Here is a 16487-nt window from a genome sequence, read left to right on the forward strand (position 1 = left end):
GACAATTGGGAATTAGTCAAGATTTATCTGAGCCAAGGCAGTGCCCTGGACACATCTATATATTAGGATTCATTTGGCAGATATGAAAGATGGCTGGAAGGAGGAGGAGGGTAGAATAGAAATTGGGTGACCAGCTAGGAGGCAGCTATGATATCTACAGGTGAGGTAAGGGGATCTGTTCTAGGCTGGTAAATGGAGGAGATGCTTTGAATATCTCTGTTAGAGGTCATCACCTCCAAACTATCAGCCAGTCCTCATCACATTAAAGGGTAGCTTAAGACATACAGATTAACTGAATAAATTGATGTGACAAAGAGCCTTTCCTCAAGAATATTCTGAATAATGGACAGCAGAGGAAGGAAGGCTGGAGGCCACAAGGAGATAGACAGACAGACTGACTGACTGACAGAGACAGACAGAGAGAGAGAGAGAGAGAGAGACAGAGAGAGAGAGAGAGAGAGAGAGAGAGACAGAGAGAGAGAGACAGAGAGACAGAGAAAGGAAGGGAGAGAAGGAGGAAGATGAAAGGGGTGGGGTGAGAGACAGAAAGACAAAGAGTAACAGGGGAAGAAAGAGGAGGAAATACTATTGTTATTAGCCCAGAGCCCTATTTGTCTTTCTCCTAAATGAAATTTAAAAAGTGCTGATTACATTTTATAGTGATTTTTATAAAAATATAATAAGAGGTCTCGAAATAATTTAGATTCAGCCAAACAAAGCATCCTTTCTGAAGGGCAAAACAACAGTGATAACTAGGAGGCTACAGCAATACTCTTCTGAGATCTGGGGGAAAAAATGTGTCCCATCAATACTTTGTTCTCATTCAGCCTCAGGCTACTTTAAAAAAAGAGAATAAAAATCAGCTTTTAAAAATGTGCATTGTCTCTAGCTGGCTGCCTAGGCTCCAGCATCATTCACCATTCTAACATTGCTACACTTGCACCATCTCTTACAAACTGCAGATTCCTATCCCATTTGTAAATTAGCCTTAATGATGCTTAACCACTGATTCAGAAGTCACTTTCAGAACAGACATCAAGGACGTTGCTTTTTTGTCTCCTTAGTAGAGCTGAGCCTTCTGAGAAAGTAAGTTAAATGGTTTTCTCAGGACTCTAAAGAGAAGACAACTTAGGCTTGTTGCTGGGGGAAACGAAGTATCAAAGTCATCCCAAAGTGGCATGGGCTACCTTTGGAAGCAGGGGGCCTTCCCTCACTAGAGGTCTTCAAGCATAGGGTAGATGGATGGCCACTCAACAGATGTGCTATAAAAGGAATGCAGGCTTCAGATCTGAGTTGCTTCTGGGGTTCCTTTCAATTCAGTGTCATGATAGCATTCCAGAGGAACGCTAGATATGTAGATTCAAAGAACACAGTACAGGCACTTAATGGAAGTATTTTTTTCTTAATCCTCACTACATAAGAGCACTATTCCAGTTGGCAAAGTGGATTCTGTAGGGGATATTGGGACTCTTCCTTAACCCTAACTGTAAAAGAACTTGAACTGGTGTATTAGAAAGAATCTTAAATTGGAAAGCAGGAAAAGTGGATTCTAAGTATGGCTCAGCCACTAATTTGCAAGGCAAGTCCTTCCCCTGTCTAGGCCAGTTTTCTCGCTTGTAAAATGGAAGCAGGGAAAGGGAGCTAGTTTAGACTGGATGTTCTCTAAGGTCCTTTCCACATGTAAGGTTCTTCAGCCCTATCATTCCAGTCATCGCTAAATGTGAAAAACAGCGGGGTACAATGGAAAGACGTGGTCTGGACCAGAGCAAAAATTCTGCCTTGGTCACTGACTCCCTGTGTGACTTCAGGCAAGTCACTGATACTCTCTGGATCTGTTTCCTCATGAGTATTATTGCGGAACTGGACCAGATAACCTCCAAGATCTCTTTCACTTCTAAGTCTATGAAACTATTGACCACTTGAATAATTTTGCACTGTTCCTCAGCCTGCTGGGACCTCGGGACTAGCTGCTCTCAGGGGTAGGTCCCCGGTGGTCTCAGTCAGCTGCCACGGACCCAGAGGTGCCCCTTGCTCACTCACTGATTCTAGCACATGCTAGCTCTGACTCTGGCTCCATAGGTGGGGTGGGGGAGGGTGGATCAGCTTGAGTTTTGGTGGGAGCTTCTTCACCCCCTTATGGTGTGGAAATGCCCAAATCCCACGTACCTTGAATGCTGCACCATACTGTAGCGTCCCTTCATTCATATGAATTTGTGTTTTTTTTGGCTTTTTGAGGTAGTCTGTATCGGTATGTGGTGAGGAGAGGAAGAGTCCTGCATCTAGACTGCTGCCATGTTTACCCGGAAGTCCCTAATTTTGCACTGTTCAAGGCATACTTTCTTGGCTGAGCTGTTTTAAAATGGTTTGAGATATGTATCATCTTTGGGCACCCAAGGCAGGATGGGAAATGCTCAAGAATGAGATCCCTGAAGACCCAAGGGGAAACAATTCTATTGAGGAGGGGAAATGGGATTTATCTGAAGGTGCCACCATGGATGCAATGGTGAGATATCAACTAATTCATTTTTTTTTAAACTTACTGAAGTCGAAAGCATGGCTAGGCAACAGAGGATGAATATCTGAGTGTGACATTGTTCTGTAAATCACTGTCAAGAACACTGATGCTCAGAATGCTCTAAGGCTAATGAAGGAAACAGACCAACAAAATGATATTGTTTTTTTCTAATTTCTCCTGGGGAAAAAAAGGACAACCAAAGAAGGGACAAGCCCTTTCTCCTAAGGATGGATGATGACAAATGACAACAGAGAAAGCAGGACTGTCCGATTTTCTACAAGGTTAACAAGTATTGCCTGATAGCTTGGAGGTGATAATGAAAGTATTCATAGCATCTCCTTCATTGCCAGGACCGCCAGGTTAGTATAGATCCTTATCACCTCTCACCTGGATATCACAGCAGCCTCCTAGCTGGTCTCCTCACCTCTCATCTAACCTCCTCCTCCTCCCTTTATTTTCCTGCTGTTTTTGTCACCAAGGAGAATAGACATTATATTGGACATGAAAGAACAAACATGGCTAATTAGGAGGTGATGCTCAAGGTAAGTAAAGAGATAGCAAAAATTCTAGAATGGGTCATTAAAGAGGGTCAATGAACATCTAAGAAAGGGAAACCAGAGTGCATGAAGTCATTATGGCTTTAGCAAAAACAGGTCAATGCCAGACTATCCCCATTTCCTTTTCTGAAAGGATTACTGAACCAATAAATGAAGAGAATACTTTTGGTTAAGCTTTTGATAAAGAATACCATAATATTCTTGTGGAGAGGATGATGCAGTCAAGTAGATTCAGATCTAATTGGATGACCAATAGAAATTGCTGTTAATGGTTCAATGTCTATGAGGCAGGAGGTCTTCAGTGGAGTACCTCAGGCATCAGTGGTTGACCTTGAGCTGTTGACTTGGATAAAAGTACATCAAATTTGCATATAACACAAAGCCAGGACAGAGAATTAACACATATGAGGACAAAATCAGGATCCAAAAGAATCTTGACAGATAAGAGCCAAAGGCTGAATCTAATAAGATGGAATTCAACAGGAAATCAATGCCAAGTTTCACAGTTGAACGCAAAAAAAAATGAACTTCAAGGGGATGAGGGAGATACGCTCAGATAGCAGATGTTTTGAAAAAGATCTGGGGGTTTTAGCAGACTTTAAGCTCAGTGAGTCTCAGCATGATGATTCTGTAGTAGCCAATAACACTAATGCAACATCAGGATGCATTAAGAGAGGCATAGCTTATAGATAGACAGAGAGGTGTATTAAAATCTTTACAGAGGGGAAATGGCTTCAATAAGTTTTGTCCATGTCAGACCTCATCTGGAATACTATGTTCAGTTCTAGACAACATGTTTTAAGAAGGATATTGACAAGCTGGACAATGTGCACAGGAAGGCCACCGGAACATCAAAGGGCTTTGAGCCCGCGTCATATTAGGATCAACCCAGAGAAGAGAAGACTCCGGAGTAAGGAGGAAATAGGACAATATCTGTCTCTAAATATCTGAAGGGTTGTCATGTGGAGAAGGGATTAGTCTTGTTTGGTTTGGCCTCAAAAGACAGTTTGGCCCCAGGAGCAATGGGTAGAAAGCCTCAAAAAGGCCAATCTAGACTTAATCTCAGGAAAAACTTCACAACAATTAGAACTCTCCAAACATGGACAGATGAAACCATTTTACAGACCCTCTCCAGTTTCCAGTTTTATAAAGTTGAGAGAGGCAAAGGTGTTCCATCATTTGAACTACAGTCTCCTTTGTACATTCCATACCATACCACAGCACAAAACCAGTATCACGTAAAAGACTAGAAACCCTGTTGCACATAGTAGATGCTTAATAAATATTTGTTAAATTGCTTAGGCATCCAAAAGCCACTCTGGCAAGTAGTATACAGATACTCTTTCAGGTGATAAACTGAGTTAAAGAACTTAAACCTCTCAAACCCCAGAGTGAGGGGAATCTGCCAAGCCCCAGGATGAATTCTTCCATCCTCATTAGTATAATTAAAGACCAAAGAAAAACAATACACAACCTGCCCTTAACAATCCCGATATATTAGCACACTGAAAACATTCAGATGTTCTCCTCCCCCCCCCTCCCTCCCTCCCTCCCCCCAATCATGCTTTCTCTTCCTATAACTCTCCTCCAAAGCGCCCTGTTCATTTAGCCCTGGACTTTTCACCACCATTTAGCCAACCCAGGGCTTCCAATGGAACTCTAGGAAATGATTTTAAGACAAATTCACATTCTGATAACAACAACTCAGATTTCAACAACACTTTAAGATCTGCAAAAGGTTTTTGTCCTAACTAACCCTGCAGAGTATGTAGTAGGACTGTTACTATCTCCATTTTACAGATAGGGAACTTGCGGTTCAGAGACATAAAATTATATACACTCAAGGTTGCATTAAGTGCCAGGAGATGAACCCTGAAATTCAGGCTCAGACACTCCTTGTTCTAAGGACATTTCATACTCAAATACTTCTAATTTTAAGGTCATTTCCAACTCTGCCTCTCTCTGTTCTAAGGTGACTCCTGGCTCAGACATTCTAATGTATCCAAGATTGATCCCAAAAGAATGTCTTCTACCAACTCATGAATTGGAATGAAAAAAAAAATAAGACAAGTGCTCATAAAAAGTATAGAGTTAAAAGGAATCACACCCCCACCACCACCACCTTATTGACTTTTTTAAGAGTTTGTGGGATTGAGATTCTAGCTATAAAACTGTCTCTGGGTACAAAGTTCTATATTCCTAGCCCTGGACCCTAAAGAATCATTTTCTCCTGTGGGAATTATGACACCATAAAAATTTAGGTTCTTATTGGAACTTCTAAGAACCCATCTCTGAGCTAAGTAATGCAAAATCAACCCCAAACCAATGTTACCAGCTTTTCAATTTGCAAAACATCGTTACTAAGGAGATATTGGGTTCCCAAACAGTGGAAACCACCACCTTTAATAAAATTTAGATTTTAGAATTGAAAGAGACTTTAAATGATTATCTAAGGGAAAGCTAGACAGCACAATGGATAGTGCCAGGTCTTAAGTTGAGAGGACATGGGTTCAAACCTACCTTCAGACACTTCCTAGCTGTGTGACCCTGAGCAAGTCACTTTAACCCAATTGCTCTTGCTTTTCTATCTTAGAATTGATACTAAAACAAAAGGAAAGGGTTAAAAGAGAGAGAGAGACTGAAATAGAGATAGAGACAGAGACAGAGATCATATAGTCTGGGGGTTCTTTTTGACTCATTAACTCCTTGGGCAATCTATGGAACCCTTTTTGGAATAACATTTTTAATTGCATAAATAAAGTATATAGAATTGCAAAGAAAACCATGTATATTAAAATAAGAATGAATTTTTTCCCCATCCAAGTTCAAGGACCTCCTAAAATTCATAAGTTACTAACTCCTGATCTAATCTGACCATTTGTTTATTTTTATTTTTTTTTTTGGTAAGGAAATTGAGGTCCTAAAAAAGTTAAGTAACTTCCCCAAGATCACAAATGCATTAAGTAGCAATTCTGGGATTTAAACTCAGGGTCTCTGTATTTAAAACAGACCTCTTTCTATTATTGTGCATTTACATAAGGCAATGCAATGAAGAGCCAGAGTTGCTGTCTTCTGGAACCTTCAAAAGTAAGAGAGGAAATTTCTCAACCTCAAAGAGCACCAAGAGTCATCTGTATAGTTGTTGGTCTAAAACAGAGGGGCTAAACAGGTAACTGGCAGGCCACCCTCCTGAGAGCTGCCTTCAAATAAGATTAAACTATCATTGGGAAATGTTTGTCAAAATGACTAAAAATAAAGTAAAATCTAGACATAGTGATGTCTATCATTTAAAGTTAAGTCGATAGGCAGCCTGCAGGGATCTTTATGTAAAGAGAAGTGGCCTCCGATCCTATGGGAGCCTTGACACCAGCAATCTAAAATCAATCAGATTCCTTTTCTGTAAAAAGAAGGCACTGGAGTCCAGTGCCATTACTCCATTCATAAAATCACAGATTGAAACCTAGAGAGGCCCAAAGAGATTATCTTGTCCAAATCCCTCATTTTACAGAAGAGAAAACTGAAGCCAAAGAAGTGAGATGGTCCGATAGAAATTAAGTGGCAGCTCCAGGATTTGGAGCCAAGGTCCTCTGACTTCAAATCCAGGGCGCTTTGCGCTGATCTACTGAGCCCGGAGTCCAAGCTCTGCCCGGCTTGTGTTCTAAGGTGCCTCCCAGCTCAGATATTCCTGGTTCTAAGGCCACTTCAAACTCACACATTCTAGTTTTAAGGTCCTAGATGCTGCCTCTCTCTTCTCTAAGGTCCCTCCGGGCTCAGACGTTCTGATGCGTCCCAGACTGATTCCCAAAGAAGTTGGGAAGGAGAAGGAGGAAAAGGAAACAAAAAGCGGATGAGTGGGGCTTTCTCTGATTTCACCTGCCTCTAGGCAAGGCAGTCCCAGATCCACCGGACGACCTTTTCTCCACTAAACTGCGGCTTCTTCCTTTTTCTTTTCCAAGAGAAGCTGCCAGCCCACCCGTGTTTCCTTCTTCCTAGCTCGTCAAGAATTTACGGTGGACATTTCTGTAAACAGAGTCCTAGTAAGCTTTTCTCCTGGCGCCTTGCCGCTGAAGGGGAGGGAGAAGGGGGAAAGGAGGGCTAGCGGACACTCACTCTCTGCGCTGGTTCCATTGCCAGGGTCCGGGTCTTTCCAGAGGCTGGGGCACCGCTCTGAACAAACAATGCTCGTTTCAGGTGGTGAGGAGACAGGGTAGCCTCGCCCTCCTCCGCTTCCTGTCCCCGCAGAGGGTGGCCGGCTCTCCCCCGGTGTCCGGAGAGCACCTGAGCTTCTCCTCTGTCCCTCCAGCCCTCCCTCCGGAGCTCCTCTCTTTCAGTTTCTGAGCTCCCGCCTCCTGCGGTGTTCCAAACCCTCCTTCCCGCTCATTCATTCCTCCTCTTCCTCCTCCTCCTCCTCCTCCTCCTGCTCTTCTCGCTCCCTCCTCCCTCTTCTATCTGATTGTTGGCCGAGTTCCTGCTCTGAGTCACAGACCCAGGAGAGCTTTTGCTCGGGGAATGGAGAGGTGGAAACGACACACACTCTCTGAACACTGGTCTAGGAACAGGGAGCCCTAAGTTTGAATCTCAGCTCTGCTCATTGCTAGTGGAAGCCTCAGTTTCCTCATTTGTAAAAGTGAGAGATTGAACTGGATGATCTGTAAGGTGCCTTCCAGCGTTGACCTTCTTTGGCTCTGTTTCTACCATCACTCCCGTGCCCCCCCCCCCCCAGCTCTCAATGATGGGATTCTAAGGTTAGATACCAACTTCTCTGCTGGCATTTAAAGGTCTTTGCAGCCTGGCTCCATCCTCCCTTTCTAGCATGGTCAATGGTCATAGGCATATTTCTTCTCCCTTTCATGCTCTCATGGTCCAGCCAGACTGACCCCCTTGCTCTTCTTCACACCTGGTCTATCTAGGATCTCCCATTTTGTCACCTTTGCATGAACTGTTCCCTAAGTCTGGAAGGTACTTCCTCTTCATCTCTGCCTCTAAATCCCTGGTTTCCTCCCCCATGAAGCCTTTCCTGGTCCCCACCAGACCATGGCATCTTTCCTCCCCAAAGTACCTTGCATACATTTTATGCAATACTTGTATTTTATAAAGATAAAATAATATTTATTAGTATTATAAATAAAACTAAAACTAAATATAAATAAAATAAAACTTTTATAAATACTTATATATGTACCCATTGCTTCCCCTTGTCAAATGCAGACTCTTTGAGAGCAGGGACGGTTTCATTTTTGTCTCTGAATCTCTAGCACCTCCCCCAGGTACCTACCAGGCAGCAGGTGATAATGGCACCCTTGGGAACTAGGAGGAAAGCTTTAGGATGCCCATTACAGAAAGGGAAATGGAGACAGGGAGAATGGATTGGGGAAGTCTTTCAGATTCCACTTTCTTCCCAGAGCTTAACACTAGCGCCCTTGTCAGCTGCCTGTTCTATGAAGCCACTTTCACAAAGTTGCAAGAAAGGCTGTTGTCTTAGGTGAACTGATACAGAGTGAAGAAAGCAGAGAACTGAGAGAACACTGTAGACAGTAACAGCCATTTTTGCATGATGATCAATGTGAAGGATTTAGCGACTCTGATCACGATAGCAATGCCAGATCATCCTGAGGAGCAGAGATGAAAGCTGCCGCCCACTCACAGAGGGAGACACCTGAGGAACTCTGAGTGCACCTGAAGCATACTTTTGTCACTTCTTTTATTTTTCTTGGGTTTTTTAGTGTGCTTTCTTTTGCAACATAGCTCATATGGAAACGTTCTGCATGACTTCACATGTATCATCGATTACTTGCTCTTTCAAGGAGTGAGTGAAGGATAGGAGAGAGAGAATCTGGAACTCGATATTTTTTACAATAAATGTTACAATTCTTAGAAAATGTAATTGGAAGGGCGCTGTTGGGTAGTTCAGTGAATTGAGATCCAGACCTAGAGATGGGAGTCTGGCCTCAGACATTTCCTAGCTGTGTGATCCTGGGGAAGTCATTTACCACCACCACCATCACCCCCCCCCCCCATTGCCTAGTCCTTACCACTCTTCTGACTCTAAACCAAATCCCAGGATTAATTCTCAGATGGAAGATAAGGGTTTAAAAATATATAACTGGGAAATATTTAATAAAACAAATAAAAATATTTTAAAAGAAAAAGAAAGGCTGTTCAGACTCAAAACTCAGTCAGAAAATTATTCTCTATATGCTACATTCCTAAATTGTGTGGCCCCTGTGCTATCTCAAACCTTAAGGCATAGCATGATTGTAAAAAAAAAAAATTGAAAGGGAGGCAGCTGGGTGGCTGGATTGAAGAGTCAGGCCCAGAGATAGGAGGTCCTGGGTTCAAATTTGATCTCAAAAACTTTCTAGCTGGGCGACCCTGGGCAAGTCAGTTAACCCCCATTGCCTAGCCCTTACCGTTCTTCTGCCTTGGAAGCAATGCGCAGTATTTATTCCCGGATGGAATGTAAGGGTTTAAAAACAAACAATTGAAGTATGGAAGCACCCTAACTAATCATAATTCAATTAGGGTAGTAATTAAGTAGCATGGGAAAAGATTTATAACTATTCTCGGTTTTGAGATGGACATTGAGCATGTAAACTCCCAGAGGACAGGGAGCCATGTTTATTCTAACTCTTCACCAGCTCATCAGAATCACCAGCCGTCTGCTTATTCACTGCCTCGTAGAGGGGCAGGGGGTGGGGAGATGAACAAGAGGGCCTGGCATCAGCTAACAACTTAATTATCAGCGAAAGCCAGGGCAGGGATTCATAATTAGGTACAGGGCACAGGAAGGAACACCACTTCGGATGGCCTTCTAACTGGGCATGTCTCCCGATTTCTGAAGCTGGTTGAGCTCTTGACTAGAGACAAGACATGAGCCTGGAGGGTCAAGAGTTCCTGAGACCCGCCTGACGATGGAAGGATGTGCATAATATTCCCTGACCCCCATGGTCAGAAGGGGACTGAGCCTTCCTCTCAGGGACCCTGATGTTTGCCATTCTCTGCCTTGCATCTGTAGCCATGTCTCTCATGTCCTCTCCCCAGGGGTAAGACCCTTTGGGGCAAAGAACATCTTGGCAGCCCCCTCAATTCTGACCAGGCACACGGTCTGTGCTCTCCGTAAGTGTCTGCTGAATGGAATGGCTAAACAAAAAAGCAGGTGATGGAGGCCCTACAGAGGGACCAACATGGCGCCTGCATGGGTCATCTGAACCACGGTGCCCCAGATTCCACCCCAGCTCATGAGCACGGAGACAGATCATTTCAGGATGAGCAACCAGTCCAAGAGAACACGCCCCTCTACCTCTCCACGGAGCCTGCCAAGCCAAACACCAAGCCTGCTGATTTGAAAGAAGCTCTTCCCCACCCTGAAGGAGAGCCGTCCTTGATAACAAAGGCTCACTGAAGGAGGGCAAGAACCTACTAGAAGATTTTTACCTTATCCTAGATCTCCAAGGCATGAATCGTGGCAAGAGCTTTTCTCCCTGACAACATCCAAAAAGAATTTTATGTTCCTACAGTCTCTCTGGGGATCCGCATCGGGGGGATTTGGGGGTGGGGGGTGGGGGATAGGGGTGTCACAATAGATTTAGAGCTAAAGGGAGCTCCGAGATCATCTAGTCCAGCCCTCTCCTTGCACAGATGAAGAAACTAAGGCTCAGAGAAGTAGATAGGTGCATGGCTAGTCAATCAGAAGCAGGAATTGAACCCAGGTTCTCCTGACTCTAAGTCACTTCTCACCACACCCCTTCATCCAGGAGAGTTTTAACCAATACATCCCTAAAGATCCCGGGGGGTCTTGAGTGCCAGAGTCTACCAGAAATAGCAAATAGATTGCAGAAAGGAGAGGATCTCTGGGAAGAATGCCTGGATACAAGGAAGCATGGGGTCAGCATGTAATGTGGCACAAACTTTGCTATAAAATCCTGATTTTAAACTAGAGGCTTCAGAAAGAGAAATTGACAGACTATCCTTGCTGGGACCCCAAACCATGGCCCTAATCCTGGAACCTCCACTTAGCACAGTACCTGGCACACAGTAGGCACTCCATAAGTGCTTATGGACTGACTGACTTCAGTGATGCCTGAGCTAAGTGCCAACAACAGTGCACAAAGCTACAGAACATATGAAAGGAAAGGTGTGGCTATTTTTAACAACCATAAATGCCCTTTCTTATCTAAAATACCAGGATTGCATGACATCACACCTTGAGTGCCACTGTGTACGGCAGTGGGAACTTGTCCAGGGAGGGTACGAGCAACACCCTAATCTTTCAAGATTGCCTGTAACACCTTAATCTCTAAGTCTCACCAAAGAGGAACAAAAGGGCTGAGCTGCTCCTTATTTATGAATGGCTGTCTTCTTAATTGACATCTACAAAAAGGGCCATCCAATCATTGCCTAACTGAGGTCCCAGACTGGATTAATATCTTGTTTATTATCCAGTTTCCCTCAACTTCCAGAAATCAGAACATGCACGAGCCTTGCCCCTGGGGCGTTATACTCCAGCACTGACAGTCCTCAGACAAAGGGATGTTAAGTGGGCACAGACGTGACAAACACACACCAGGTGAACTGAAATCTCAGTTGATAACAAGTTCCATCTGGAGATGGCTGGGACCAATGCCACCTTGGAAACCTCCCTTTTCTTACCCAAGGTGAATCATACTTTATTTCCAAAAAGCAAGATTGTTCCCCTCTCTGGGCCTCAAGTTCCTCCCAACTGGAAAATGAAGGCTTAGACTAGAAGTTCTTTTTGTTGTTGCATTGGTTTTGTTTGTACAAAACCTTTTTAATTTAATGTAATCAAAATTATTCCTTTTATATTTTGTAATATTCTCTGTCTCTTGCTTGGTCTTAAAAATCTTTCCTTTCCCATAGATCTGACAGGCATATTATTCTTTGTTCACCTAATTTACTTATAATTTCCTTCTTTATACTTAAAACTAGAAGTTCTTGAATATCAAATGTTCTGATATTCCCTATTCTAGGATCCTAAGCTAATTAAATTCCTGATATTACCAAGGTTGGGCCTATGATTGTAGGGTTGTCATGCTTTATTGCTATTGTTGTTGTTAATAATCTCTAGCCTTTAGATAGCACTTTAAGGGTTGAAATGTTGACCCATTTGACCTTCACAACCCTAGGAGGAAGGTGCTATTATTATCATTCACTATTTTACAGTTGGGAAAAATTGAGGCCCAGCTGGAACAACCTCCAGGAAGTGATGCAGAGTGAGAGGAGCAGAACCAGGAGAACATTTTACACAGAGACTAATACACTGTGGTACAATAGAATGTAATGGACTTCTCTACTAGCAGCAATGCAACGATCCAGGACAATTCTGAGGGACTTATGAGAAAGAACGTTATCCACATTCAGAGGAAAAACTGTGGGAGCAGAAACACAGAAGAAAAACAACTGCTTGAATACATGGGTCAATGGGGATATGATTGGGGATGTAGACTCTAAATGAACATCCTAGTGCAAACATCAACAACTTAAAGGACACACGTAAAACTCAGTAGTGGAATTGCGCGTCGGCTATGGGAGGGGGGAAGGGTGGGAGGAATAGAAAATGATTTTTGTAACCAAGGAATCATGTTTGAAATTGACCAAAGGAAAAAATGAGAAAGAGAGAGAGAGAGAGAGAGAGAGAGAGAGAGAGAGAGAGAGAGAGAGAGAGAGAGAGAGAGAGAGAAAGAGAGAGAAAGAAAGAAAGAAAGAAAGAAAGAGAGAGAGAGAGAGAGAGAGAGAGAGAGAGAGAGAGAGAGAGAGAGAGAGAGAGAGAGAGAGAGAGAGAAAGAAAGATTGAGGCCCAGAGAAATTAAGGATCACTTAGCTAGTAATCATCTGAAGAAATTGAATTCTGCCATTCCTACTACCAAGTCCCAAGGTCTATCAACTCCACCACCCTGTTTCCTTTTTTAAAACCCCCACCTTCCATCTTAGAATCAATATTGTATATCAGTCCCAAGGCAGAAGGGCAGTAAAGGCTAGGTAATGAGGGTTAAGTAACTTGCCCATGGTTACAAGTGTCTGAGGCCAGATTTGAACTCAGGATCTCCAGGTCTCCCAAGCCTCGATCCACTGGGCCACCTAGTTGCCCCCTGAGATGGTAACTTCTTGATTTAAATTTACAAGGATGATTTACCCAAGCAGTGGCTTCTCTGCAGCCATGGTTCAGAGCCATAACAAGGCACCAGAAGCTAAGCAGAGGCAAAGAATTTGCTTCACAAGCTCAGTAGCAGGAATGCACAGCTTGGAGTGACCCACATAAATCTTGACATTCAAGTCTTTATTTCTAAAAAAACCAGGGCACTGCAGTAACCCATCATTGCAAAAATCATGGGGTTGATTGGGCCAACAGCAGCAGGGGAAAGCCATGAGGAATTGAGGCACAATGCGATTGAAAAAAAAAAGAAAACAGAAAAAGAATGGGGGGGGGGGGGGTAGCAGGGTGGAAAGAGGATCACTGGCCCCATTCCAGCAAAAGAAACTGTCAGTGTCCTCACCACAAGGGCTGTCTATGGTGCTTCCTAGTCATGTTTGTCTTTGCTATACTGGACAAGATGAATAACACCCTATTTTATTTTTTTTAATCATATTAGCTGCTTTGAAACATCCCAAGTATTTTCATCAAAAATATACCACTTTAATTGAGTTATTTGGAAAAATACCATCTCCTTTCTAAATGTAGGGAAACTGAGGCAAGTGCCCTACTACCTCCTTTTTACATGTGGAGAAACTGAGGCAAGTCCACGTGATTTGACTGAGCAGTTTATGCTGTAAGAGTCTGGAACAGGGTTATGGGAGCCAGATCTGTGGACCAGGCAGAACCACATATTCCCAAATGGTCACTCAATTCATACATTTCCAGGACATAGCCAGAGTTAACCCAGTAACCTCTGTGTGATCTTACCAAAAGGAAATGAGACACTCTCAGAGAAGGTGATACGGGCTGCGTCAACCAGGAGCTGTTGTAGTAACACAACTCCCCGCCCTAGAATGCCCTGCGTTCTTTATCACTGACTCTGAATCTCGGCTCTAGCTCTGGTTTTCAGGCTCCTGGCCCATTTCCCCCACGACAGAACTATGTAGCAAGGAAATGATGGGGCAGAGAGAGCTTCAGATAATCCTTTACTGATGGGGACCCCCATCTGAGGCATAGAGAATGCCCTCCTGCCAGCACCCAGGCATCTGTTAATTCAGTGAGCCACAGGATCATAAAGGGTCAGTGAAGAGGGGTCAGCTAGGTGGCTCAATGGATAGAGAACCACACTGAGAGATTTGGGTTCAAATTTGGACTCAGACACTTCCTAGCTGTGTGAGCCTGGGCAAATCACTCAATCCTATTTGCTTAGCCCTTACCATTCTAACAAGTCATTACTAAGACAAAAAGGAAGGAAGAGGGAGGGAGAGAGACAGACAGACAGACAGACAGAGACAGACAGAGACAGAGACTGTGTCATATCAGAAAAAAAAATTTCTCTGGCAGTCTGAAGACTTGGATTCTAGACCTGAATGCCACTGAGCTCTGAGATCTTTGGCATGTCTACCCCTATTTCAATTAATGCCATTACAAGGTGTTCTATAGAAGGATAGCCACTGGGGATGAAGTTTTAAATATGGGAACAAGAGAGTTTATATTCCATGATCCCTTTAGGAGGTCTGGATCTCTCTTGGACTGAGGCTCTAAGAGCCCATTGGGGTTGGCCAACCCATTAGCTCCAGAGCCATTTCAACAGTTATTTAGTCCAGTGGTGAAAGAGGACTCCAGAGACAGAAGCACCTCAAGAACAAAGAGGACCCTTGCATCTGTACTTGAGGGGAGCCAGGAGGGAAAGAGGAGTGATCTTAGAGGGAGTGTTCCATTCCCTCCCTCTCCCATGTCCACCTCAGTTAGGCAATAAACATACTGAGCATCAGGAATACAAAGAAAGACAAAAGACTCCAACTGCTGCCCTCAAGGGTTACCCAGTCTAAAACAAGGGCAGCAACAGGCAAACTGGACAGGGAACATGACCCTTCCAAAAGGCATGCCACAGACACACAGTGATGCACAAAGATAGCCACCAGAGGGAGGGGAGCAGCTGCAAGGGACATGGTCTCTTTGCACTGAGGGAAGGATGCTAGCTGTGGGTTGAAGAAAGATCAGGAGCTGCGAGTAACCCCTTGGATATACGGAGTCTCTTCAGAGTGTGAATTGGGGAAGAAATGGAGAAGAGGGTAAATGCTATACTTGATAAGCTTCAATTTTCCCATCTGAAAAATGGGAGTATTACTATCTGCCCTACCTAATCCCCTAGGAATGTAACAGGGGCAATATTCATGAGAATGACTTGTCTACTTCTCTCTTAAAAAACTTGTCCCTCTGGTATTTAGGAAGGCTTGTGATTTTGTCCATGTGAGTACTCCCTCCACTGATAGAGATTGTATCCCATTCACATCTCCTTCTGCTTTTTATTCATGCCTGACTGAAGGCACAGAGGCTTTCTGGTCCTCTGCTCTAAAGGGGGATGCCAAAAGAGCACCTAGGGTTTTTTACACATTGCCTATGATTTTTCATTATATTATCAGTCCATTTCCTTTTCTGGTGACACACTTCCCTCAAGCAGAGTCTTGATGTCATTTCTCTTTGGTGAATCCCTGGGACACCTTGTAGCCCCACCTTGAGTCTTCCCACTACCCTGAGAGTTACCTGCAATTATGGGGAGGGAAAGAGGGAAGGAAGGGGTAGTGAGCCAGAAAGATCAAGACAGGAGAGGAGGGAGAGACAGATAGAAATAGATATTGAGAAACAGAAAGGGAGAAAAAGAAAAAGATGTGGAGGGGGTACAGCTAGGTGGCACAATGGATTGAGTGCCAGGATTGGAATTGAGAAGTCTTGGGTTCAAATTTGACCTCAGATACTCTTAGCTTGGTGCCCCTGGAGAAGTCATCCTATTGCCTAGTCCTTACTACTCTTCTGCCTTGGAATCAATATAGAGTAATGGTTCTAAGATGGAAAGTAAGGAATTTTTTTTTTTAAAGAAGAAAGATAAGGAGAAAAGGAGTGGGGAGAGAATGACAGAGACTTTCCAGAATTCACAGCCCTAAGACACCAAGTAGGAGGATGCTGGTATAAAAGAGACAACCTTCTGTGGCAGGAAGCAGTTGGCCATCACATATGCTCTATGCACATTCCCGAATGAGATCCAACCTGATATCCTTCTCCTACTCAATCCTGGCCCCCGCTTACCATCTCTCTGGACTCCTTTTCTAGAGCAGCTGCAGAACATAAGGACTTCAAAACTGTGCTTCCACATGGCACAGTTCTCTCCCCTTCCAGCTCCCTTTTGTGGCTTGTCTTCTCCCATTAGAATGGAAACTCTTTGAGGGCAGGGATTGTCTTTCTGCTCATATTATATCCTCAAGGT

The 16487-nt window shown here is 43.7% G+C and overlaps 1 protein-coding gene across 22 annotated transcripts in view; it reads right to left on the minus strand.

The window, feature by feature from the left end:
- Positions 1-16487, minus strand: part of PLEKHA7 (pleckstrin homology domain containing A7) — a 274220-nt gene that overhangs the window by 114187 nt on the left and 143546 nt on the right. The window contains exon 1 of one of the 22 annotated variants that reach the window (XM_056802183.1): positions 7183-7412. The exons of the other annotated variants lie outside the window; for them this stretch is intronic. The gene's annotated coding sequence lies outside the window, so the exon portion shown is untranslated. Of the gene's footprint in view, positions 1-7182; positions 7413-16487 lie in introns of those variants that run through there. 22 annotated transcript variants of the gene reach the window in all.

The sequence above is a fragment of the Monodelphis domestica genome, chromosome 6 (genome assembly GCF_027887165.1).
Source record: "Monodelphis domestica isolate mMonDom1 chromosome 6, mMonDom1.pri, whole genome shotgun sequence".
Classification (NCBI taxonomy): Eukaryota; Metazoa; Chordata; class Mammalia; order Didelphimorphia; family Didelphidae; genus Monodelphis; species Monodelphis domestica.